The 24,526-nt window shown below is 42.6% G+C and overlaps 1 protein-coding gene across 5 annotated transcripts in view; it reads left to right on the top strand.

Moving 5' to 3' along the window:
• rerea (arginine-glutamic acid dipeptide (RE) repeats a) overlaps nt 1-24,526 on the top strand; it is a 132,147-nt gene that overhangs the window by 19,577 nt on the left and 88,044 nt on the right. For 3 of the 5 annotated variants that reach the window (XM_087781069.1, XM_087781068.1, XM_087781065.1), the window contains exon 1: nt 14,764-15,196. The exons of 1 other annotated variant lie outside the window; for it this stretch is intronic. The gene's annotated coding sequence lies outside the window, so the exon portion shown is untranslated. Of the gene's footprint in view, nt 1-5,647; nt 5,714-14,763; nt 15,197-24,526 lie in introns of those variants that run through there. One more of the 5 variants, XM_087781066.1, reaches the window with a different exon arrangement.

Below are 24,526 nucleotides of genomic sequence, written 5' to 3'. Positions count from 1 at the left end.
GGCCGCCGGCCGCCACTAAGTGAGAGGCATGTTTTTATTTGTCGGAGAGCAAGGCCTGGTGTCAGAACCCATAACAAGGTTCATTTCTCGCCTACTTGAGTCAGCTAGTGCGCCGGGGAGCGACGGATCAGGTATTCCACACCAAGAGGTGAAATTTATCCACATTAGCCTTTGAATGAGAAAATGTGTCGCGTCCTGCTGGACGCTTGTCGAGAGGCGGCAATTGAACCTTGGAGTGTTCGTCGCTCAGGAAGCCTTGAAGCTACTTTTCTTTAGACCTTATTGTAAGAGGTTTGTTCTCTGAACCGTCATTTTCTATGTCGCAGAAGTCAAGATAAAATGCTGAACTGAGACTTACAGATGAATATTGAGCTACAGTTGTGCGCTTTGTTTGGTGTGAATTCAAAGTACAGGAGTTGGTTTGCTTCTATTTTGACTCCGCTTGTAACCGGCCGTGGTTCTGTCGTGTCATTTAAAACATCACGTTTTCATCTTCAAACATTGGACCTCAGAAGGAAAACCTACGACGACGTTAATGATAATTGCAAATCATTCTCGTGAGAAACTTTTGAATGTGAAATTTCTTTTCTCTTACGTCTCCCTTCAGGGGTTTCTTTTAGCGTCTCAAGATTATGTGAGGAAACTCCTCGTCACATGCAGCTGATGAAGAGGTTCTGAAGCGGAAAAGTGACGCTCAACCAAAGACACTTATTCACGGTGATTTATAGAATCGGCTCCAACACTTGATATGTTCTGCGTGATTATTTTTTTATGGAAATGTTCTCATAAATGTCATTTCCCCTTCACGAGCAGTAATTACCAGTGAGTTTTTATAGATCCACGAATGAGCTCAAATGAGTTGTAAATCTCACCCCTGACTGTATGAATGTGACGCCGCTGTATACCACGGACGCCAATAATCAATAGTGTGAGTCTTAAGCATCAGTGGAAATTGACTGAAAGTAATGAGAGCGTTTCCTTCGTGCTTCAACCTCGGGCACATTTTTACAGTAAAATCATGAGCTCCATTGTATTTTGCAGCAGCGGCGTCAGAGTAATTATTCCAATATTTGGCGTCTGCATCACTCTTTCACTGACGACGGTCTACGAGTGTCTTCTCTTGAGCACGGCTCATCTAATCAGAGCCATCGAGCTGCGTGTAATACGATCAATCTGCTCCAGAATTACAGCCTCAATCGACGCCCACTTAACAGGAAGCGATAAGAGCGTTGGCTGCGCCATCATACGGGGAGTAAATAAGATGGATTCCTTCTAATGACGGTGAAATGGCCGGTCCAGGATCGGTCGCACACTCATTCAAACAACACTTTTGCTTTCATAGCTGGACAAAGTTATGCAGGACTTTGACTTCACCCAAAAACTATGTGTTCATTGGTCTGCACGAAGAAACCACAGAGCACATTGTTCTTAGAGTCGGCGAGCGTTTGGATCACAGGCGGAGCGAGGACCTGACATGTTTCATGAGTTGTGGGTCTAAGATTTGCAGGCGTTCGGTTCTGGAAAATTTCACAAAGTGAAACGCGGATCATGTGTCTGGATCTATTTATGTGTTCGTAATATTCAGCCGCAATTTCAACACGGAGAGGAGAAGAATTACCGCGAGGATCTCGATCAACGTTGAATGTGTGATGATGAAGGTTTAACTCTGAAACATCCTTCACCAACTAGTCGAGTTTACAGAGGTAAAGCTTGTTAGAATGCTATGATTGTGGGTCTTAAGACGGAGAAACCACTCTCATGCTCAAACAACAGAGTCAAGTCATATTTGGAGAGTTTTTTTCCTCAGTTAAATCTTTTTGAAGAATTTATTTTAAACATTCCACTGTTGAGGTCTCAGCTTACACACACTTGTCGTGTCCAATCAAGTCAAGTTATTCTATAGTTTCTCACTTGACCTCAAAGAAGAAAGAAGAATGTTTTGTCTTTTTTTTACTCTTTTTCGAAGTACTTTAGCAGTCAAGCTTATGTTACTAAATACTCCACAGTATGACTTCGTTTAGATTCAAACTTTAAACTACTGGTGGCAGCACAAGTTAACGTTGGATCTCTGTCAAAAATGTCAAATTCTGTTATTTTCATCAGTCACATGAGGATGTTAAGGCACTTCCATGACATCATTATTCAATGGAACCTCCCCCGACACTCACCGAGAGTATGTTCAGTCTTCAGCAGCAGAAATTGACATTCAGCCACTTTGTCCAACATGAATATTCACGAGCGCAGCATTGATTGGCTGCGACTCGGCTGCGACTGAATTCTCTGCGAGATTGTTTATGCAGACAGAATGCAGCGTTGAAAGCTACAGAGTATAACCAGTGTTTCTAAAATCACATTTCTCTGAATGGCTGTCCATGTAAAACGAGTCTAATAATACGCAGCGGTGAAGAAAAGTCATGATTATTACTGTTTGGAAATTCATTTCACTATTGAATTATTACATTTTATTTCGCAGAAGGAGGAAAAGAGCGAAAAACAATTATTGCATTATTCGTCGTATTAAAAGGTTGGATTGTTTTCACTGGTTTCTACTCGTGTCATTGTGTCTGAGGACGGGCATCGGTCCAGCTCGTCCTCGTCTGACACAAAAATATGACTTCGCAGATTAACAGGAACTCACTAATCAATGGAAGCAGATTCTTCACAGATCTTTGACAATAGACCTTCATGTCTGATGATGACATCATTACCAGAGCTGGTGAAACCTCTGCAGATCAGGCAGGGAGACACTTCAACATGTTGAGGTTCAGACGCTCCGTGGTTACAGTGAGGAGGCGGCGACTCTTGTGTTGATGAATGTGTCGTCTTGACGGCTCAATGTGCTCACCTAATAGAAGCTACTGTCACACTGGCTTCCTCCTGCTCCTGCCGTGGAACCGTCAGCCTCCTCGCTCCTCAAAGGTCAACAGAGCTGCTGCCTCCACACACTAATAACCAGTTGATCAGTGAGTCGGACGTGTTGACCGGAGCAGACTTTGAGAGAAACATCGCACTCTTCTGTGCAGCTTCTATCAGCTGAAGGAATCTTGTGTTTCTTTGTAGTCATTTTCAAACTCAAGCGTTTGTTGAAGAATGTATCGTATTATGGCATCATTTAGTTCTTGATGATGTCATTACAACATTGTCTCTCACTTGTAAATCCCATAGTAACTAGTAACAGCCTCAGCTATTCATACTTCATTTTATAATCCTCAGATTTACACTTAATCTGCGTTTGTGTTAGTGCTGCATGATATTGGAAATAAGTACGATATTCGATATTAGTGTCTTGAATTGCGATATCGATATTAATGCAATGTTTTTTTCTTTCACCTAAAAATGTAGCCGCGTGCAGGTGTGAGTACTGTAGTGAAGGTCCGGGGTTTAGGGAAGGAATACGATGCCAAATTCCCCTTCCATTATTTCCATGCTTCAGTGTAAACATATCATATAAAAATATCACTTCTAACGCTCCAGTGAGACTGAGCGACATCAGAGAGGAGCCGCCGGTGTGTCGTGATTTCACCAAATCAATAATAAATCCTTGTACACGCACACATAACACTTTATAAATGACGCTAACAACTTAGCTCGTTAGCATACGGTGAAGACGGACATGTTTACACTTGTTTGGAAGTTCACGATCTTATAAGAAAACAACTGAGACGAGATGAAAAGTTCTTACAATATGTTGCTTTAACAAAGGAGGTTGAAAGAGACGAGTGACTGGATCACTAGTGTTTGACTAGATCATAAGTTAGTATTACTTCACTGGATCACTAGTGTTTGACTAGATCATAAGTTAGTATTACCTCCGTGGATATACTGAGCCAAGATGCGTCACCATAGCAACCGAGCCTAACAAGCTGCGCCGCACAGTTCACAGTCAGACGGAGACGTAAACAACAACGAGACATAGAAGTACAAATTGACAACTTTACAGAACGTGACACTGATTGTTCGAAGTGCGTGTTAAAGAAACGCTTGATTTATACAATAAAAATTATAAATTATCATGTTTTCGATGCATATTGCACGTGCCAATGTCGCAATATCTATATTTTTCGATATACCGTGCAGCCTTTGTTTGTGTTTCAACAGATGTTGCTGCTGTTCAGGTTGGATATTTATTAGGAAACACTTGTGTGCATTTTATTTATGGGTGTCATTGAAGTTCTTAACTGCAGATCATGATGAAGAACAAAGACACAATGTTACGCCTCGGCTATGTTAGCGAGTAGCTTCTCCCCTTGTTATGTTTTGTGTTTCAGTGATTATAACATTGTTACATTAAACTAGTTCTTGTTCTTTAGATTTATATTTGGATGTTTATTGTGTGTAGAAACAAAAATCGTTGTTATTCTGTCTGCATTGTAAGATCTTTGTAGTTACTATTAATATTAATGTTTTTTTCTACCAGAGGAAATCAACCCGAGCTGCTGTTTAACTCTGACTCCACTTGAAATACTTTAATATCTACCATGTTTTTCAATATATTTCACTATTTCTTCATGGATTCCAAAGACGTTTTTTTTGCCCCCAAACCCGCCACAGTTTCAAGCCCGTACCTCGTGGTCTTATGACAGTTTGGATCTTTTCACTCTGGAAACCTTCAACCAAAACCAGTGAACAACAATATCGCTTATTATTTGAACCCAAGTCGTCTTTCTTTGTTTTCTCGGCGCCAATCAAAGTGGAAAAAACCTGTGTTCCCCTGCAGAGCCGAGCTGTTGAGCAGAAACACTGTGATTTGATTCCCCACACACCTGGTGTTATTTTCAAATTCATAACTGAACAGACCACTTCGCTTCAGAACGCAGCCTGGATTCAGGAGACGTGTTGCATCAGAGGCGGCGCATGAATAATAAGCCACTGTTTTCTACTACAAACATCTGTTGTCTTCCATCGTCGGAGCGCTTCTGTCGATAAATAATCAATAGGTTTCTAACGGCATTATGAAACCGTCGCACTGGGTTTTTAATCGAGTCGACACGTTTACAGTTTCATTACTTAGAGGCGTCGAGTCACACGAGTGTTAATTCAGCTGTAATAAATATCTTAATTTGTGTTTATCGACAAAAACACACTTTTACTGCAGCTTTTGTAGATGATTTCCTCAAGATTAATTCAGACTGTTAATCTACACGTTTGCAACACACACACACACACACACACACACACACACACACACACACACACACACACACACACACACACACACACACACACACCATCCTCTTAGTCTGTTTAAGTTCCTCGCTGCAGATTTGTGTGTGTAGTTAAATTCTGCGTGTGTGTGTGTGTGTTGATGTGAAATGTCAATGTTATTGAACAGGTGCTGTGAGGCTGATCTGTGATGTTTTTATTTTCAAGCTCATGTCGACTGAAGCAGGGAAGAGAGGGCTCATGGGATAATGGGGGAGGTTCAGGGTTGTGTGTGTGTGTGTGTGTGTGTGTGTGTGTTTGTGTGTTTTCATTGTGTTCCGCAGGTACGTGTGTAAATCCCAGAGAGATTTACCGAGTCTTGGAAAATGAATTAGGGATCTGTCTAATGGCAGAGTGAATGTTGTGCATCTCAAGCGTCCTCCTTCATCTTCTCATCATTCATGGTCTTCTCCCTCCTGTCTTCTGTGTGTCTGTTTCCCCTCAGTTTTGTCTGGCAGGCAGTGTCCATACTTGTTGAGAGGCAGGGAGCTCGGAGGTGAATGCAGTCAAGGTTAGTCCATGATCCTTCATGACACCCAGCTGCGTTTCTTTTTTCAATTCTTCTACCCCTTCCCCTCTAAAATGGTATTATTTGTCTCCTCCTGTCCACGTCTGTGTCTTATTGATCCGTGTCGTCATTGTCTCGTCCTAACCCTGCGTCTCTCCTGCTGCGCTCACTTCCTCTTGTCAGCCTCCATCCATCCAGTCTAACCGCTGCTCACTCACTCCCGGGTTTTTGTCTGAACGCATCACTTCCTGCTGCTTAATGGTGACAGAATATTGTACGACCCGAGTTTATACCTGCAACTGCCGTGTCAGGGACAATATTCACACTCTTTCAAGTACCTCAGGAGTCTGGGCCGGAGTCTGAGATCCTAGATCTGCTGTGGGAACATGAGTTCAGTAGATCTTCTCCGTCCCCTGATCCACACATATTCTTTCAGTTTAATTTAAAATGTCAATTCCTCCATGTTTTGTAGTTCAAGCGCTGAAATTGTGTCTTTATTACAGGAAACCAACAATACTTAAGCTACATATCTATCACAATAATTATCACATCATTTATATAAATAAATAATAATAATAATAATAATAAATGTAGCGATACAAATAAAAATTACTTACTATTTATATTTACATGCTTAGTGTTATAGTTCTGATTGTTTTATGTGCTTTATGAGTTTTGTGTTGAACTTTTTTATTCAATGTCCTCTGATGTTATATTTAAGATGATTTGACTCTTAAATGTAACTTGTTGTTATAGCTGCACATGAGGTGATGTTTGAACGGTGGATCTGCTTCCTTGAACACATCCGTGAGTCGCGACGAAGAGAGAATCAGGCCATAAAGCCATTAGATGGAAGGAGTCGCAGGCTTATCTCTGAGGCAATAAAAGGCTCAGCTCATCGTTTCATGGCTGCTTCTATTGATGCCTTTTTAATTCCCATCGACACGAGCGTAAACGTTACTGCGGAGAAACAAACGCAGGTGAAGAAGTGAGAGCGACGACGAGGTGGATCTGGATACGAGGCGACAGGATGGTTGTTAATGAGTTTAATTGTCTCTTCTGCTGCTGATGTGAGCTTTATTTTCCTCTCTCTCTCTGAGATCACTGCTCTTATTACAACAGTTGACATGGATTACATCACCGCTGCACATCCTCTCTCATCATTAGTGTGTAAGAAGACGCACACATCAGACTCACTGATGACATCATGAGGAACACACCTGCAGGAATGTCCGTGTGGATGTTGAATTATCTGACATTTATTTATTATTTAACATGAGTTTTGTGTAGTTTTCTCAGCCTATGATGTCGAACATGGACGTGAGTAAATTGTGTTTTCTGCTCGTGGTATTTCAATTTGATTTAAATCTGGGAGGTTGTCCGTGATTCTCAAACCTCCAGAGAGGAGGTGTGGATATTGTTCTTGTCTTTTGGCAGAAGACGTGGAGCAGCATCACATGTGTGTGTCATTATGTTAAAGAAACTGAGGGTTGAGATTCCCAACAACCTTCATGGTTTTTCAGAGGATCGTGTGTCACACCTGCATCTCAACTGATCCTCCTCACATTGTATCTATGCATCTATGGAATAAAGCTGCTTAATTCCAACTTTGTTTTGCTGTAGAAAAGCAAATCAAATCCAAATAAAGCAGGCGTGAGTGAACGCGTCTCCGGTTGCAGAGCGGCTGCCAAGCCTTTCATCTGCTCCCACCGTGGACCGCTTGATTCTGAGCGCTGTAGGGTTGGAAGGCCAGAGCGCAGCTAAGTGGCTCCTCTTGACCACAGCACTGATCTCCAAACTGTCTGTTTTGACTGCACACGCTCTGGTTTCATCCACGGAGGCCATGTTGTCACGCAGACATCACCGCTCTGCCAGTTGTTGTCTCGCTGCAGCGCTTGATGTTTGACTGCTGCTCCAAAAATCAAAACATTTCAAGAAAAGTGAAAAGAAAAATTCCATTACTAGATTTTTCTAGCATTTTCTTTAGCCTTAGTCATTACAGAAAGATGAACTTTTGATATATTTGACAAGAATCTGGAGGCGGAAAAACTGCTGCACCTGAGAATAAGAGTTTCTTAACAATGAATTAAGATTTAAGTTTTCTACATAATATCAATATTTTAACATGGATAAGCTTTTCATGCCTTATTTCAAACTTTCATTCACGTATTCATTATGTGTTTATTATTGTTGTCGTTGTAAGATCGATAGATACTATTGAGAAATATTTTTAGCTTTTATGTGTAAAACAAAATTTTAATATATACTTAATCTGAGCATTCATTCAAAAAATATTGATGGAAATAATGTGGACAATGGAAGAAAATATTCTGAACTATGGAGTCATAATTTAAATTTCATATCTAGTGAACAACATTTTTGAGGATTAATGGTCATAAGTAAGAAATTAAAAGTAATCTAACTATACTTTACCATGGTTTTGATGAAAATGTAAGTCTGTATCTCGACAAACTAATTATTTTAACGACCAATCACATACTTGCTCATGGTTACATTGTTTAACGGCTGAAGGACGAGTCTTGAATTAGATAGAGATCTTAAATAGTTCAATAATATTACATCAGAGGAAATGGCCTGAAGCTGCACTTCCTCAGACTGTCCATATGGTGGCGGTGTATGCAGATGAGACAGCCATGTGTGTGTGAAATGCATCAGTGTCTTTCTGATGAGTTCAGGCTGTAACCACAGAGGAATCACACCCCCGACCGCCTCTCTGTGTCGCTCTCATGGTCGTAGACTTTTGTTGACAAGTGAGCTCTTTCAAACACTCTCGTCTTTTATTATTTCCTGACTGGATCCAGAGTTAAACACCACTGTTTGTTTACGCTGCACTCCTCGCTCACAAAAGGATTTGCCTGAGATGTAAACTGGAAACAGTTTGGTTCCTCAAGAGAGAGAGACCGCTCGCTTCTCTGACTCCATGAATGAGGCCCAGTGTTGGCGGAGAGTCCAGCCTCGTGGTCCCCGTGAGCAGGAATGTCTTAGCGAACATCTCAGGTATCACATGTGCTTCCTTATTGTCTTCACGTCCGCTTGAACGTCCGGTGGTTGTTGCACGTCCGTCCAACGATCCCTCGAAGGCCTCTCTGTTGTGACCCTCTCTCTGTTGTGACCCTCTCTCTGTTGTGACCCTCTCTCTGCTGTGACGGTCTCTCCGTCCACGTCTCTGTCCTCCTGCAATAATGTGTTTCACGCGGAAGTTTGCTGGAGCGCCTGCTGTGAACAAGTTTTCTTGTGAGCCGTGTGTGTAGCTTGGCAGGGAAGCGAGACATATGTAGCCGACAAGTGTCTTGGTTGTTGCGAGTGTTGCGCGGCTGCCAAATGTGCCTGTGAATAGCTCGGCAAACAAGATATGTGCAGGAGAGACCCTGCACTTATTGGCCTCAGTGAAATACCATTCCTGTGCGTTTCTCACATTTTTACAAGCGTGTTAATGCTTCACGACGAGCGCCGTCTGCACTCGTCTGTTACCGCCGTCAGGATGTGTGTAGAAACGTCGGTTTGTTTTGCTTCCTGTCTTCTCGAGCGCCACACGTGTACTTTCTGCTCCTGCTATTGTACACGAGAAAGACGTATTCATGGGTTTTCATTTACTTGGCAGAGTGAGCTGGAGGTAAATCCTTGAGAAATGAGCAGTAAAGTGAAGACGGCAGATGAAAGTCTCCAGCACTGGGCGCTGGTTCGTCCCCTAATGATGGTTCAGTTCCCAAAAGAATGGACTTGTTTCTCAGCCAGAAGGAAACGTGTGACGGGCTTTTTGTGAGAAATTACATTTGGCTGTAGATATTTTTACTAACTTCATAAAGCAAGTGTGAAATAAAACACCTTCTCGTTTGCAAATCTGAGATGGAAGCCGAGGAAAGAATTCCCAGCGTTGGAGAGAATAGAAGATGTTCAACATTTAATGACGGCGTTTTCTTTCTACTTCTGATGTGTTTTATTTCACACGCTATCCTCGGAGCTGACTTCAGGCTCTTCTACATGTATCGTCGCATTTCCACAAACTTACTGCTTCAGGTTTGAACTTGAGGTTTAAACTTCAGCACCAACATTATCCACAACACAAACGATCCTGGAGTGATTTGCTACACATTACAGAAGATTGTTCCTTCTCTTCCACCAACACCTCCGGGCTCTCCGGGTTTTAATTAGTCGCATGAAACCACGTTTCCCTTCGGATCGTCCCGACTTGTAATGTCGTCTCTTAAGAATTTAGAATGATGTGAAGATTCTTGTCTCGCCTGCCAGAGCGAGAAGGAAGTGTGTTCTTCTGAGCTGTCGGAGCCACAACTTCTTTGTTCTTCATGGATACTGTAAGTGTGTCTGTTCGAGGCTCTTCAGGTTTTTAATAAGAGAAGAACATCTGTAGATAATCTCTCACCATGAATGGAAAACTGATCTCAGGGTTTGTTCCAGCACGTCCAGGCTTTGTTGCACTTCCTCATGTTTCCACCGCGACACAAGTGTGTCGACCATGATGTCAAACTCCTCGAGGCTCTTTCTCTAGTCGTGCTTCTAAGAACTTCTCAGGTGCTATCCTGAGGGATCAAGTTCTACCTAACCTATCATTTCCACTGGTGACGCAGAGGCCGTTCAGGTGGTCACCTGGACCAGAGCGCCTCCTGCTGGAGCCTCCTTGTCTCAAACGTAATAATACTTAAAAATATATAAAATACTAACAATCATGTGACGTGTCACTTTAGGGTACGAGGGGTCAAAGGTCAGGTCCATTTAACAGACAGTAAAGTGGTGACTAGCATTCTCTTCGTTGAGGGAATCATTAAATATTTTGAGGTCTCATAATAATCTTGATAATGTTATTTATTATGGACAGTTAGTCAATGATGTGTTGCCAACAGAGCGTGATTGATGTTTTCATTGAGCCGGACAGATCTGTCTGAGTGTAACACAATACTCGCTCACAGCAGATCTCCTGACTGTTACTGTACAGATATAATGAGAAGTCATGTGGCTTCTGAAGTGCTCGCTCACCACTGCCGCCAAAAAAACCCTCGTCTTGGTTTCTCTTCCCTCCTGCGATCCCTCCTGCTCCTCCTGCTCCTCCTGCTCCTCCCTGGTGAATGTATTAAATGAAGTTACTAGATATGAGTGCTTAAGAGGCCAGGGCCTCCGAGGCTGGCCAAGTCTCTCGCAGGCTTGGCTCGCTCATCCATGTCATTTTTTGTGTTGTTGCAGCGAGCGCTGACTTCTATTGCTGAGCTCTTCTTCTTCTTCTTCTCCTCCCTCGCTGCGCTCGCTGCTTCTAAATAGATTGTTTTCTGCAGCAGCCAGGACTCCAGCAAACAGTGTGTGTCAGCCGCAGCTTTGGTTAACTATTTATTTTTAATGAGCGTAAGTGGCTGCAGAACCCTGTAAAGCATAAATGGAATAGCCGGATGGGGGAGGAAGGAGGGGAGAGTGAGAGCGAGGGGGAGAGCGAGGGAGGGCTTGTTGTCCTTTGATTCAGTAACAGTCTGGCAACGTCTTTTGTGCTCGTACACACTTTGTACTAATTATCTTTGATGAGGACGAGGAAAAGTTTCATTTTAAACTACCGTTTGTTTTTAAATGGCTATTTTTCTCACCTCGTGGGTTTCCCTTTGGCTTTGTTTGTTCTCTTTTATCGTATTATTATTTTTTACAAAGTGCCTCTTTTTAATTTGCAGCATGTTATTGCTTCTGTGCATGTATTTGAAAACCTATACTCTTATGATTTGATGGCTACATTTCTTTATTATTTTTAAATAACGGGTTCAAAACAGAAGCTAATCGCCAACACAGGTTGACATTTATATTTTCCAGTATCAGGAGAATTATCCAGTTTTTTTCTTTTAAAAATAACAAATAAAACACTGAAGACATTTGTGCAGGATTTTGATTCTTGATTCTCTGAGACTCCTGTGTTTGTCTCAGTGTTATCTTGACCTTTTAGGTATATATTTTATTGAGTATTGTTATAATTGTTTAAGCGCTTTGTGACCCTGGTCTGGAAAAGCTCTATAAATATAAATTACTTCCTTAAATACAACAAGGTGAAGCTCTGAACACAATTTTGATTGTTGCAAATTATTTTCCTGCCATTTTTGTGTTGTTCAGTGTTTTATATATTTAGTCTGAGAACAATGCCACATACAGGCCTAACATGTGTACTACACCTCTTCCATTGATTTTGAAACACTGAATTCTCCTTTTGTGTATATCTACTGATAAATACTTGTTTTCATGTGATTTATACCTGAATTTAAAGCAAGAATGACTAGTTTTCCGAACATTCATACCCATTGTGTTTATTTTACTACTCGACACAAACATTTATCTTACGGGCGGCGTCTGCAAAGAAAGGTGGAGAAAGAAACATGAATCAATTAAAAGAGGCGGTTGTAGAACGGTAACATCAGGAGAAGCGTATTGTGACGGCGTGTTTGAAGGCTGAGCAGAATTGAATAGACAGCGCCAGCTTCCCAGATACATGCTTAGGCCTGTAGAATGTGGAGTGCTTTGCTTGTAACTGCACCGGTTGTCTCCTTTCATTATCGGTTAATGGTGCCCGACTTGACAGAGGCGTGCGATAAACAGAGGAGTTGTGAAATCCTGGAGGTGGAGTTCTCGTCCGCCTGATAATGGCAGAGAAGCCGATCCAGCTCCGGCAGAATCCGCCGCTGCCTCCTCGACCGCCGCTGACAAACCACGTCTTCTTGCTTCAGAATAAACGCTGATGGTGGGTCTGCTGGTGGAGGTGACGGCGAAGACTGTGTGTGTGTGTGGCTGCAGAAGCATGTGTGTGTTACACTCATAAACATTGACCTTGTGAAATGTACACACACCGTGATAAGGGAGGAGCTGCCGGGGTGTTTGGTTACTCTGTGTGGGCGACTTCTCAGGACGGACGCCTCAGGATCTGCAGGAGCTTCTGCACCCCCCGCCTCACCCGGGACCCCACCCCCGCCCTCGCCTCTATTGAAAAGAAGACGGCCAACATGCTTTGTAGGACAATGAAAGACCCCCTGCCCACCACCCTCAACTCGATTTCTATTGATCCTCGTGGTCTGTTCTGTCGGCGCAGAGCGACGAGTCCGACGCTACCACTATTTGCTTTGCTTAATTGGATTCTGACAGTGATCCAATATCATGTCTTAAGACAATGAAAATGTGTCGAGCTACTTGCCCAGTGAAATGGAAATCATCCTATTAATTCATAGCGTAATGCCTTGTGCCGCTGCTTTCCTGAGCCTTGCACATGGGCACTCGGGGAGGGGGAGGATTGGTCGGCTCTCCAGTCAAGAGACGGAAAACTGCTTGAACAAATCTCTCTTGGATTCATTTACACTTTCGTTTAGCACTTTGCTCTTTGATCAACGTATGGATTCATGTTTTAATGAAGGTTTACGATAGTCGAGCGTCTAAATATTAACACTGGTCACATGATCTCGCCGCATCTCGATGGGCGGAGCCACTAATTAATTCATAATCCCAAAATGCAAATGAAGTCATTATAGCGAGCAGCGTTCAATTAACTCTCTTTTTTTAAGTCCTTCATTGTCATCTTAGACTCCTATTAGCATCGTTCAGCTGTTCTCGGACACGTAACTAAAATATATCTCTGTAAATTATTCTAAATCTACAACTGATGAAAACCTCAATAGAATCTAACCACAGCTTTTTCCTCACGTCTGTGATTCTCGTCGAACTCAACGACAAAATGAAGATAAAGAACAATTGCAAAATGAATAATTAAATTTGTGGTATTATTGTAGCATAAAACATGTAGTAGTGAGTACATCATTCATCTTAAGTGTTGCCCATGATAACAGAAAATTTCTTTAGTCTTAAACTAAAGAAGGTTTAAAACCTCATTTACCAGTGGCTGGACAAGTTTAGTATCAAAAGAAAGAGTGAATGTGTGTGTGTGTGTGTGTGTGTGTGTGTGTGTGTGTGTGTGTGTGTGTGTGTGTGTGTGTGTGTGTGTGTGTGTGTGTGTGTGTGTGTGTGTGTGTGTGTGTGTGTGTGTGTGTGTGTGTGTGTGTGTGTGTGTGTGTGTGTGTGTGTGTGTGTGTGTGTGTGTGTGTGTGTGTGTGTGTGTGTTGTCTCACACACATCTGCAAGATCTTGGAATGTGATTATTGTATTTATTCACTGTGGATGAACCGAAGTGGTTGTAACATAATGGTAGCAACATGTCCAAGGCTTTTATTTAGAGTTGGCTTTTATGTTGGATTGATGCAGTTTCACTCAACATCATTTAAAAAATACCATTAAAAAAATCCGATCAATCATCTGCTAAGTCTCTAAAAGGGGTCACGGGAGGCTGTCGTGAGGCAGTCACAGTCCATCACTGGGTGGACGTGGTCAAGACGGGCTCACATGCACACACACACACACGCATGCACACACACACACACACGGTTGTAGATTAAACTCTGTGTGTTTTTAACGATTCTGTCCATGGATTGGTTTAAATGTGGCCTCAGGAGAGACAATGACGTCGGGTCTACATCAGGGTCTCACACTGATTTTAGTTTCTACACAATTTTAGTAATATTAATTATAATTTATTTAGAAATGTTTCCCATCTTACTTTATAATCACAGCTATACAAATGTTAACATTAGATGCGATTATCTTTATTCCTTAACCATATGATGTGTTTCACAGATTCACAGTAGGAGCCGCGTTGGAATAAGAATAAAATAAGACTCTTGTATAAACACATCCCTTAATGTGCACCATTTAAATAGTTTAACTCTTTTTGATGACTTGTTTGAAGTTGCACAAAAACACTGAAATAAGTTCCTATTTGGTGGTTTTGCTCTGATAATGTCTATGAAAAGAAAGCGTTTGCGACTCGACACCAACGACTCGTTCTTCATTTCCCACAAACATCTTCTGTGATGTTTTCTCACTTTGATTTGAATCCAGTCCGTGTTTTAGTTCCTGGTGTGTTGCTAATGCTCCTCACTAGTGTCTGGATAAAGAAAGACTAGGTCAGCCATGCGTCTGTTGAACAGCTGAAGAGAAGGAGGAGGAGGAGGAGGAGGAGGAGGGAGTGTGAGTAGGAAAGAGAGAGACAAGAGGGGGGAGCGAGTGTGTGGAAAAAGGAAGCAGAGCCTGTAAACGGCAAACTGGCTGGTTTCCTTCCCTCGATACATCGTGTTTAGTTTTCATGTGGACTCTTTCATTCTGGACTGGTTCTGCTCGCTCGGACCGACGGGCTGCGGATCCGAACCCCCACCTCCGTTCGACTTCCACACCTCCCCCGGCTCTGTTCCTCTCGTCGGTTTGGGATCTTTTGTTGGAGCTGGACTCGGCCGTGTGGAGCACTTTTCACTGGATCGTGGGGATGAGAAAGAAGAGTTGCTGATTCTGGACTCGCTCCAGTTGGCGCCGCCGTTTGAGTTGGGAGGATCTCGGGGTTTAAAAGTTGTTTGCAGCGGCGTTTGGGACCCCCAAGAATCATCAGACTGGCGGGTGAGTTGCTACAAACACGCACTGGTTTCTCTCTGAGCGGGTCTGAACAAGAGGATCTGGAAGTTTTGTCGTGGGTTCAGCAGCGTCAAGTTGTTGTTGTCAAACTTGCCAACTGTGATCGTGCAGCACCTTCAACAAGTCATAACTACTTCTATTGTTGGCTGAGATCAGATGATCCCTGGAGCACTTTCAACACTGCAGCAGAAACAATGAGACAAACTCTCTGCTCAGTGACTAGCTACACTTGTGTCACTACAACTAGTTACACACGCTAATACATGTAACACTTAACACTTGGAAGTTATGGAAGGAGTTCAAAGTAAAAGCACACAATTCATTCGTTGGAAAGTAATACTTTTTTACAAGTGTTTTATTGACGGCAGATGCTGGACGACAACAGAACGATCGAATATCAAAGACATTCTTGGAAATAAAAAGTGCTGACAACACAACTCGTTTAATCAACACTAATGTTTTGATGTGAAATGAAGACACAGATTTGAACAAAGACAAATGTAATTAAAGCCCTTTGTTTGTGTCAAACTAACCATTGAACTCAAATGGCTCGAGTGTGTTGTTAAAATAATGGAATGATAACAATAAAGCTCTTTAGTATTGATTGATCGGTGCAGCAGAGCAGACCAGCAACACCAGTTTAAATGTTGAAGGACCACCAAATTAACTTGACTCCCCCCTTCAGCCCCCCATAGGCTGTGAACTCTGGCCCGAGCACATGCAGCTCTCACCGTGTGTGTGTGTGTGAGTGTGTGAGGGGGGGGGTCTCTGCCTGTTGCTGAAAAGAGCAAGAAGTGCTAGTTGCTGGCTGGTGTGTGTGTGTGTGTGTGTGTGTGTGTGTGTTTAGGAGGAGGGGGTTGTTAAGGATTTGAAAGCTACAATTATTAGACTGAGAGGCAGCTTATCTAATGTTTTCCACTTGTGTGTTGGTGACGAGGAGGGTCTTACCATCACTACACATCCCCTCATGTTAGCACAGAATCCACAAATTCAGTCTTTAAACAGGATTTTAATCCAAGAGATTTGGGGGGAGGGGTGTAAAATCAATCTCCAATCTCGAGCCTACAACAACAAGCCCTTCCTGAAGCCCACCACTGCCCCCTCACCCCCTCACCATTGAGCTATTATCAGACCTCGATGTTGTGTTGTTAATTGTGAGGAGCTAATCTCTCGCATGCTTCCTTCTGTGAAGAGAAGTGACCTCCAGCGTCATGATTCAGATGTGATTAATCCGGGCGAGTGGGTCGACGCCTGAGCGCGAGCTAATGTATGATAATAGACGCTTGATAAAGGACAAACCTCAGCTCTTTGATGATGATCACTGTGTGATCGATACAGAAGGTGCTTGAACCTTCAGTTGAATATTTATTTATTTCCACAACAACCGAGGGTCAAATTGTTCTTGCATGACTTCAAGTTTGCTTTTCCATCATCGGATTAAACCGTTTAGAAAAGGGCTTGACAGTATCAGGATCCGAAACGTGTAAAATAACATTATTGACTTAGTCGACTTTCAAACGAATCTTTGTCGTCTTATAAAAACACACAATCGTTCCAACAGTTTTTATCAACGTTCGCACGATTGATGTGAACCAACAAAGCTTCTGCTGCGTTGACGTCATGACTGAATGCTCGTGGGTTTAATTACACTGTTTTGTTTTCTCGCTGAGATGACGGTAATTGAAAAGGTTTGCAGACGACAGTTTGTCATCGTGACTCATGCTAGTGGCTACTTACTGTAGGATTGTTGTACTCGCGGCGTTTGTCATGAACACATGAAGGCTTTGTGTAGTTTGAACTCCACCAGGAATGATGGATAACTTCTTTACATATTGTCCAGGAACCTTTATTAAAGTACTTTTCTGAACAAGGCAATACTTTATTATGGCCTTTTTGTAATGATTTCAGACTTTTACCTGCAACAACTTGGTGTCTGACCAGAGATGACTCTCATCTGATCCACAAACTTCTGGCTTGAATGTTGGTCCAAACACGACTCCAGTGATCAGTCGGTCGTATCATCTTGTTACCACTTCACTGGACGAGTTCACACTATTCTTAAACGACAACTGTCTCCAACCATGCATATCATTGTCCGCCTCGGTCGTCACGGCGACAGGAGGTGACAATACATTGCCGAGAGTGTTTGACAGGCAGAGATCTATGTTGAGTAGGTGTCGGATCTGAGTGGGAAGTTGAATCAGCTCTGGATGATCGCGATGTTGCTTCTGGAGATCTCGGCAAATGTCAGTATAAATGTCATGTTTATGGTTCTCTGCCATTTCCTTTTTCAAGACTGTTGCCATGTAAACAATGCAGCGATTCAAGCGCACTAACGGTTCCATCGAGATGTATAATGTAATCACAACATCAGATGTAATGACACTTGAGTGTGTTAAGAGTAATAATGTTTGACTGAACAGATGGAAGCATCTGTGTGTAGCAGTAAATACTTGTGTATCATGACTCTTGGTCTTTATTTTTTATATCTTGATGTTTCAATATCGTGGAGGATTTTCAATTGATCTTGAAGGTGATGTGTGGTGAAGACGTCGAGGACAGTTATCGTAAACGGTTAATTACTTCTTGACTTGTCACCTTGAGAAACTTGTTCCTGTGTCTATGGTTCTGTGAGTCTTCACGGGTTCATGGGTGGTTTTCACTCCGACACAGTCATCTGGGAAAACTTGCATAAGCCTTTTCCTTTCTCATCACATTCTGAAACGGCCTCTTCCTCCCCCACCAGAGGTTAAGGCCTTCACTTAGTTTCACTGCGTGAGGATTGAATGACAGAGGAAGTGGTCGGCTGCTTAATGGACTCGTACACACACACACACACACACACACACACACACACACACACACACGAGCTGAAGGTGTCGTTCACTGCGCCGTGAATATGAAGCACAGGATGAGTTGATGTTATTTCATACGTGTTGGTGGAATCTGCTTGTGTGATCTGATGAATGTAAACTAAAGTCATGAGTCACACACACACACACACACACACACACACACACACACACACACACACACACACAGGGTAAACATCCTCGGCGTGTGTTTATAAGAGTTGATATCTGGATTAAAGTGCTTCTGACCACGGAGAAGAAGGTTGATGCCTTTTTAAGTCGAGCGTCTCGGAGAATGTTTGACAGAGCGGTGAAAAATGTTATTTAATCTTCTTGCTCGATGGCACTTGCCGGGGTCGCACCTCGCTGACTTTCTCTGGCCCCGTCAGGAGGAGAAGCACACAATGGTTGTCTCACCAGATGATGTAATTCATGAAGAATCGGAGAAAAGCGGCTTGTAATTGATGCAGTGCTGGCAGAGCTGCCTCCGTCTGACCATTAAATCTGCTGGGGTCTGGATGTTTTTCCACTTGGGCAGCCGCCTGGATAACTGAGCCTCCCTGCAATTACAAATTGCTCTCACAGTTGTCTTTAGATGACATGAATAAAAGCTGATTTGATGTTTGGCCGCATTAAAAACCCTCTGTGTTCGTGTCTCCCGCTCTTGAGCAAGGCAGCGACTGGACTTGTTGTAACGTCGGGCGTAAAATCGATGAGAAGTCGAGCCTTCGATAGCATCGTTGGTACCATTCCCACCCCCCGCCCAGCACCGGCTCGCTCCAGGTTTTGATTTGTGATGATGAATCTCGGTGGGACCTCTTTGGACAGAGTTCATTTAGAAAATGGATTAGAGACGGCGGTCACTTCCCGACCTGTTGTCCTTCAGCACAAGGTGTCATTTAAGAGCGACTGATGGAAGTAACAACTGTTTATCATGTTTATGTCATTAAAGATTTGTTGTGTAGAATCATTGCTGATGAGCTTTGTTAGATATTGGAAACGAAGCTGCATTTACTTTATAAACTAGAAATAATGTGCTTTGTCTTTTAGCAAGCTAGCTTAGCTTAGCTTCTTCTGTTCTGGTAAAAGTCTATTTTTAATTGTCTATTGACATCATGGTTTTAAACGAGTTAAAGCATGAATAAGTAACGAGGTGCGGACGACAGTGGAGGACGAGGTCAACACGGTGGTGAGCTGTGATGCGAGCAGGTTCTCCGGTGGTCGACCGCTGAGAAGGAGAACGTTGAACTGTAGTGGTGCTCGGATGCTTAAGAGAGGAATTGTGTCTAATTTGTTGTGCGCAACGAGGAACAGCCGATATCTTTTAATTAACATAAACCTCAGGAGCCGACAGTGAGGAGAGGAATTGGGGTAATTGAAAACAGCTCCTATCTTCCTCCTCCTCCTCCTCTTCTTCAGAAGACACTTTCACACATGTTACGAGTGGGACATCTGGACTTGTTAATTCCCGGCGTGGTCATGGCGAGGATGGTCTCCATAGAGACCTTCCTCTGACACCAGCTCTCACTCTCTTGTAATCCAGTTATGATTTATCAGCCTTTAAGCCCTCCTTTACTTCCTCCTTCTCTTTTACGCTCATTTCTTCTCCACTACCGGAACCTATTCATCTCTCCTCCACCTTCTCCTTCTTATTACTATTCCATCCAATCACTCGTCGTCGTCATCCTTCATCTTTCTCGTGTCTCTTCCTCTGTCGTGGCTCTGACTTCATGTTTTCATCTGCAGCTACTTCATTCTCTTCCTATTATTCCCACGTTCAGATCATCTCCCTCTCTCTGTGTCTCATCGGATCGTCTGACAGAAAACTGTGAAGCTCACTTTGACACAAATTCATCAGCGAAAAGCAGCATTTTGAGCACATTTACATTTCATTTCAGCGAGTAAACATTAAATGCGTTTAAATGAATCACAGCTTTATTTATGCATAGAATCTGCTGTTAACCCTGAATTATACATCAGCGGATGAATAATGCAGCGGTTCCATTCCGTAATCATTACTTCCCGGGCGGTGAACGGAAATATTTGCTGATAAATGTAACAATCTCTGCCTGAGCAGACTAGTAGAACTTTTGCTCTTATTTGTGTTGTCGACATGAAACATTAATTGCGTCTTTTTAAGTCTGAGCTTGTGAGTCGTGATGATCCTTCAACAGATCAATGTTTTGTGTTCTTCACATGACGTTCACTTCCTGCTCTTGTAAATGTTGCTTCTTTATCCTGAGACGTGTATTATTGACACATTATCCGTGTAATGCCGTGAGTCTGTGCACATATATTTCTTGTCCACACAATGAGAAAATATTGACTTGTTGTCACTTACTCATTTGATTAGTCGTGCGGGCGCCGCTGCTTTTCATTTGTTGTCCCGGTAACACAAATGAGAAGACACAGCAGTGACTCCCCCACCGAAGAGAAACGAAAACGCTGATGCTTCGCTCACTGACACACACAAGACGCCTTTTAACTGTGGAACGACTGTGGTTCTCACTCGTGCTGCATTATTGGCTCTCGTCTGAGAGTATCTTGTCAGAGCGGCAACAAAACTACTCTCACAACAGGATCAACATCTTTGTGGGAGTTTTGGAATTTAAATTTCTACAACCACTGCCGTCTCACAGTGACTCACGTTTGTTTTTGAGCATTGTTATAATGCTCAATCTGCCCAACAATCTGGCATATATTTACGTTTGGTGACCAATGGAAAATAAACTTGACATTTATTTATCAATTCAATTCAAAATAATATTATTTTTTAATGTCGTCAAAGGATGGCTGTTCTCCACGTCTCATCCATATTCATGAGATTCATTTGTTGGCTTGAAACTGTCAACAATCGTTTGTTAATGTGGGTCAGAAAATAAACACTCAATGAAAAGGAATAGCTAGCACGTTGCTAACAATAGTATCACACTGTTTACCTTCAATTAAATCACATCATGTTTGAGATCAATATCCAGACTATCTGACTATTAAAACACTCATTAGCAGCTAGGCTGTGTTAGCACGAGCCTCTTCAAGCGCCGTGAGTCAGTCTGTCTGGTCGTAATGACTTCGACTCCGTCCAGCAGGTTCATCATCACTCGTGTTCCTCGCGATAATGAGCTACGATCCGCCGCAGGATTCACTTCTGTTTCTAATGCTAGAGCCACTGTTCTTGATTTGAGGGTTTATTCCACGGGATCTAATTGGTTGAGTCGAGTGAGAGGATTTTAAATGGAAGAGGAATGTTTTCTTTGCTGGGAGAGATGATGCCATTTTGAATGTGTTGATGCCAGGGATTGATGTAATGTAAAGCAAAATAATGTTTAATTGGAGGATGAGTGATTAGCGGTGACAGCCGTCCATACAATCAGGTACGTTTAATAAAAGTGATGGTTTGATTTGGTTTATTGGAGCGTGCAGGCTCTGTCAGTCATCTTTCCCTCCAGAGACGTCCTGACGTTCATGCATTTATTCAGACCTCACCGTGCTATGTTTGCCTGCTGTAATTACGCCGCTCTCCAAATCAGGATGCTGGTTGTTAGCTCGCACATGACAGCTTGTAATGTTCAGCAGGCGCGTAGATTTCCTCCTCTCATGTTTCATAAACAACAGAGCCGCTCAGTGTTGTCGGCGAGTCTTTGTCGGCCTGATAAAGATCAATCTGAGGCTGCTCACATTGCTCAGTGTTTGTGGAGGTTTAGTGTCTGAGTCAGGGCAAGACTGGACATCTGTCTCCTCGGTGTCACCCCCTCCCCCAGCTCCTGTCTGCTCCTGCAGCACAACCACGGTCACTGTAGCGAACCCACCACGCCGCCGCGTCCTGCTAGCATAACAAAGCTAACAAAGAGAGCTAGCACCAGACCTTAACAGTCATAACGCCACTTCAAAATGGAGGTCTTTGTTGCGAGAGTGTTGGTGAGAACATCACAGTCAGACACGTCCTTTCATCCTGAAACACTCCCACTCAGTCGTCCTCGCTGACGCTGATCCTGCGCCTGATAACGCTTCACAGGAAAGGTATTCCTCCGGGATGGTCGTTGGGGGATTTGAGCTCCCACAGTTTCCTGATTAAAGGAACACTTGTAGGTAATCCCTTTTAAAATGTCTCTTTGTTGTGGTAAAGGTGGAACAAGGTTGCCTGGGACCGTATAAAAAGGGGTTTTGGGGTATTTGAAATGGTTATCACCTCACGGGCTGTCACTCCACGGAGATAAATATTTAATGACGAGCTGCCGAAGAAATGGTCACAGACGCTGAAGAATTGACTTTCTATTTAGAGCCGACACTTCAACCACCATTTGAAGACGGCCAAAGGTTGTTCCAGTGGTCGGTGATGTTGACGGAGAGATGCACTCAGGACGCGCTCATGAATCCTTGATGCTTCTTCGCCGCAGTCGCACAACTGTAGACGCTCGACAACTGTGAGGCTTGAACCGTCTTCACAGAACCAGCGACGGGTTCTTCAGATGTTCAAATGTTGAAGTTTAACTCTACAAGCAGCTCATCTCAGAATAAATGTGTGGCTACAGAAGACCAAACAACCAGATAATCCTTTAACTTTATTAGAAATATGATATTAAAATGTAAAAAGTCATTCATTGATTTATAATCATTTATTGTTTTTAACAGAATTCCATGGATTAATTCAGAATATCGTGAAACTCCTCCATCTGTTTCCATTTAATGTAGTTCTATTGTATTAGAGACTTGAACTACTGAACATTCTTTTGTGTAAATAATTAGAAACATAAAACATCAGGTCTATATAAAGTGCTGTAAGTGAAGACCAGAAAAAAACAAGTATTATATAAATGACTTGTCATTTTCACAAGAATTTAAAAGGAAATCAAATAAAAATTCAAGCAGCAGACAACAAAGATTAGATTGTGATTAAAATGGTTAATCACATGAATTTTAACAGCCCTAAGATGTCGACTAACAGCAAACACACTGTTATTTATAGGATGGATCTTTTTTATCATCTCACATTTGTTGAGGAAATGTTCCCTCGATGAAGTCACAGAATAGATCTGTATCCTCAGGATTGTAAAAGTCCTCGAGTCGATCGCTAACATGTACGTCACTGTTTCCACGACCTCATTGTTTTAACAAAGTTCTCACGTGGAGATGTTTCCATTGTTTAATCATTCGTCCTCCAATGTATTCATCCTGTTTACTGATTGAAATCCGGAAATGACTTTCACCTTTCGAGGAGCTTTGAAGAACACGGTTCTTACTGGTGTTCCCATGAGCCGCGAGACCCCGTGGCTTGTAATCAGACGAGTGTAGCAGCGACACCTCTGCTCTCAGCTGCATGTGAATAAACACAACACAGTCCTTCAAGCACTTCCCTCCCCAGCTATTAGATTACTGCCGACTGTTCCCGGAGCCTCATCTGCGCCGATGAGTGCACTGATCAATCCGGCCCTCGATGCAAAATGAATTTGGAAGAGATTGGCTCGGCTGCTGCCGATCGCAGATTCTTGTCTCTTAATTTGATCAGGTCAAGTGTTCGGAGCTGACCGAAGACATTTGCAAATGACATTGAGAGGCTTTTAAGGAACAGAAATGCAGCAGTTTCAGCTGCTGGTTTGCTTAAATGAAATGTTCGCTCCAGGTATCCACTCTTATCGTGTCATTATCAGCGTAACAGGTTTATTTTATTAGTTAACTATTGTCAAAGCCCGTGAGAGCCTCTGGACTGACATGTGTTGTCGTATAGAAAATTGATAGATTACATTCTTGATAGCCTTTAGCACTAGATTCTGCCATATGTACAAGCTCTTAACACGTGGTTAGCATGATAGCATTTGAAGGTTAATTTCACTAAGATACACTAATGTACCGTAGTTATTGGACTATAAGGTGCACTGGATTATTACAGCTTTGAAGTATTCCTTCTGACTACTATGTAGTAATACTACAGTGACTCACAGAGTAATGGTAGAGAAACTAAAATGATTTTATTTGCACCTTTATATGTATTTTATAAAATAGTTAAATTAAACCTCTGAGAGTTTAAAGTTGAGTTGTTTATTTCTCTGAACAAAGTTGAGTTCTTATAGCTAGAGAACTGTTGTGGAAAACTGGGTGTCGGTGTTTTCTTGTGTTGTAGGATTTGTGGGCAGCCACAAGACGGGAGTTTCTCAGCAGGCGGATCTGTTCTATTTCGCTGACACAAGCAGGAATTCAGCTTTTTTTTTTTCCTCCAGCAAACAACTGGCATCATAAATAAGCCAGGAGTGTGATTTTATGGAGATGACATCTCCTGCTGAGACGGAGAAGGTTTACAGGGCGTGTTTGACCCTCTTGTTCAACGACGGGATCAACACAGATTCAATGTGTTGCTAATAAGAGAAGGATTTGTCATAGAAAACAGTAATTCCCCCCCTGACGTCTCATCTCTCAGCGCCTTTGTGCGGCGTGAGGAAGTGAGTGTGCTGTCATTGAGTACATCTGA

This window comes from Callionymus lyra, chromosome 19, assembly GCF_982586985.1.
Source record: "Callionymus lyra chromosome 19, fCalLyr1.hap1.1, whole genome shotgun sequence".
Taxonomy (NCBI): domain Eukaryota; kingdom Metazoa; phylum Chordata; class Actinopteri; order Syngnathiformes; family Callionymidae; genus Callionymus; species Callionymus lyra.
Note: the sequence above shows the minus strand (reverse complement) of the source record. Positions and strands in the feature narration are given on the sequence as shown.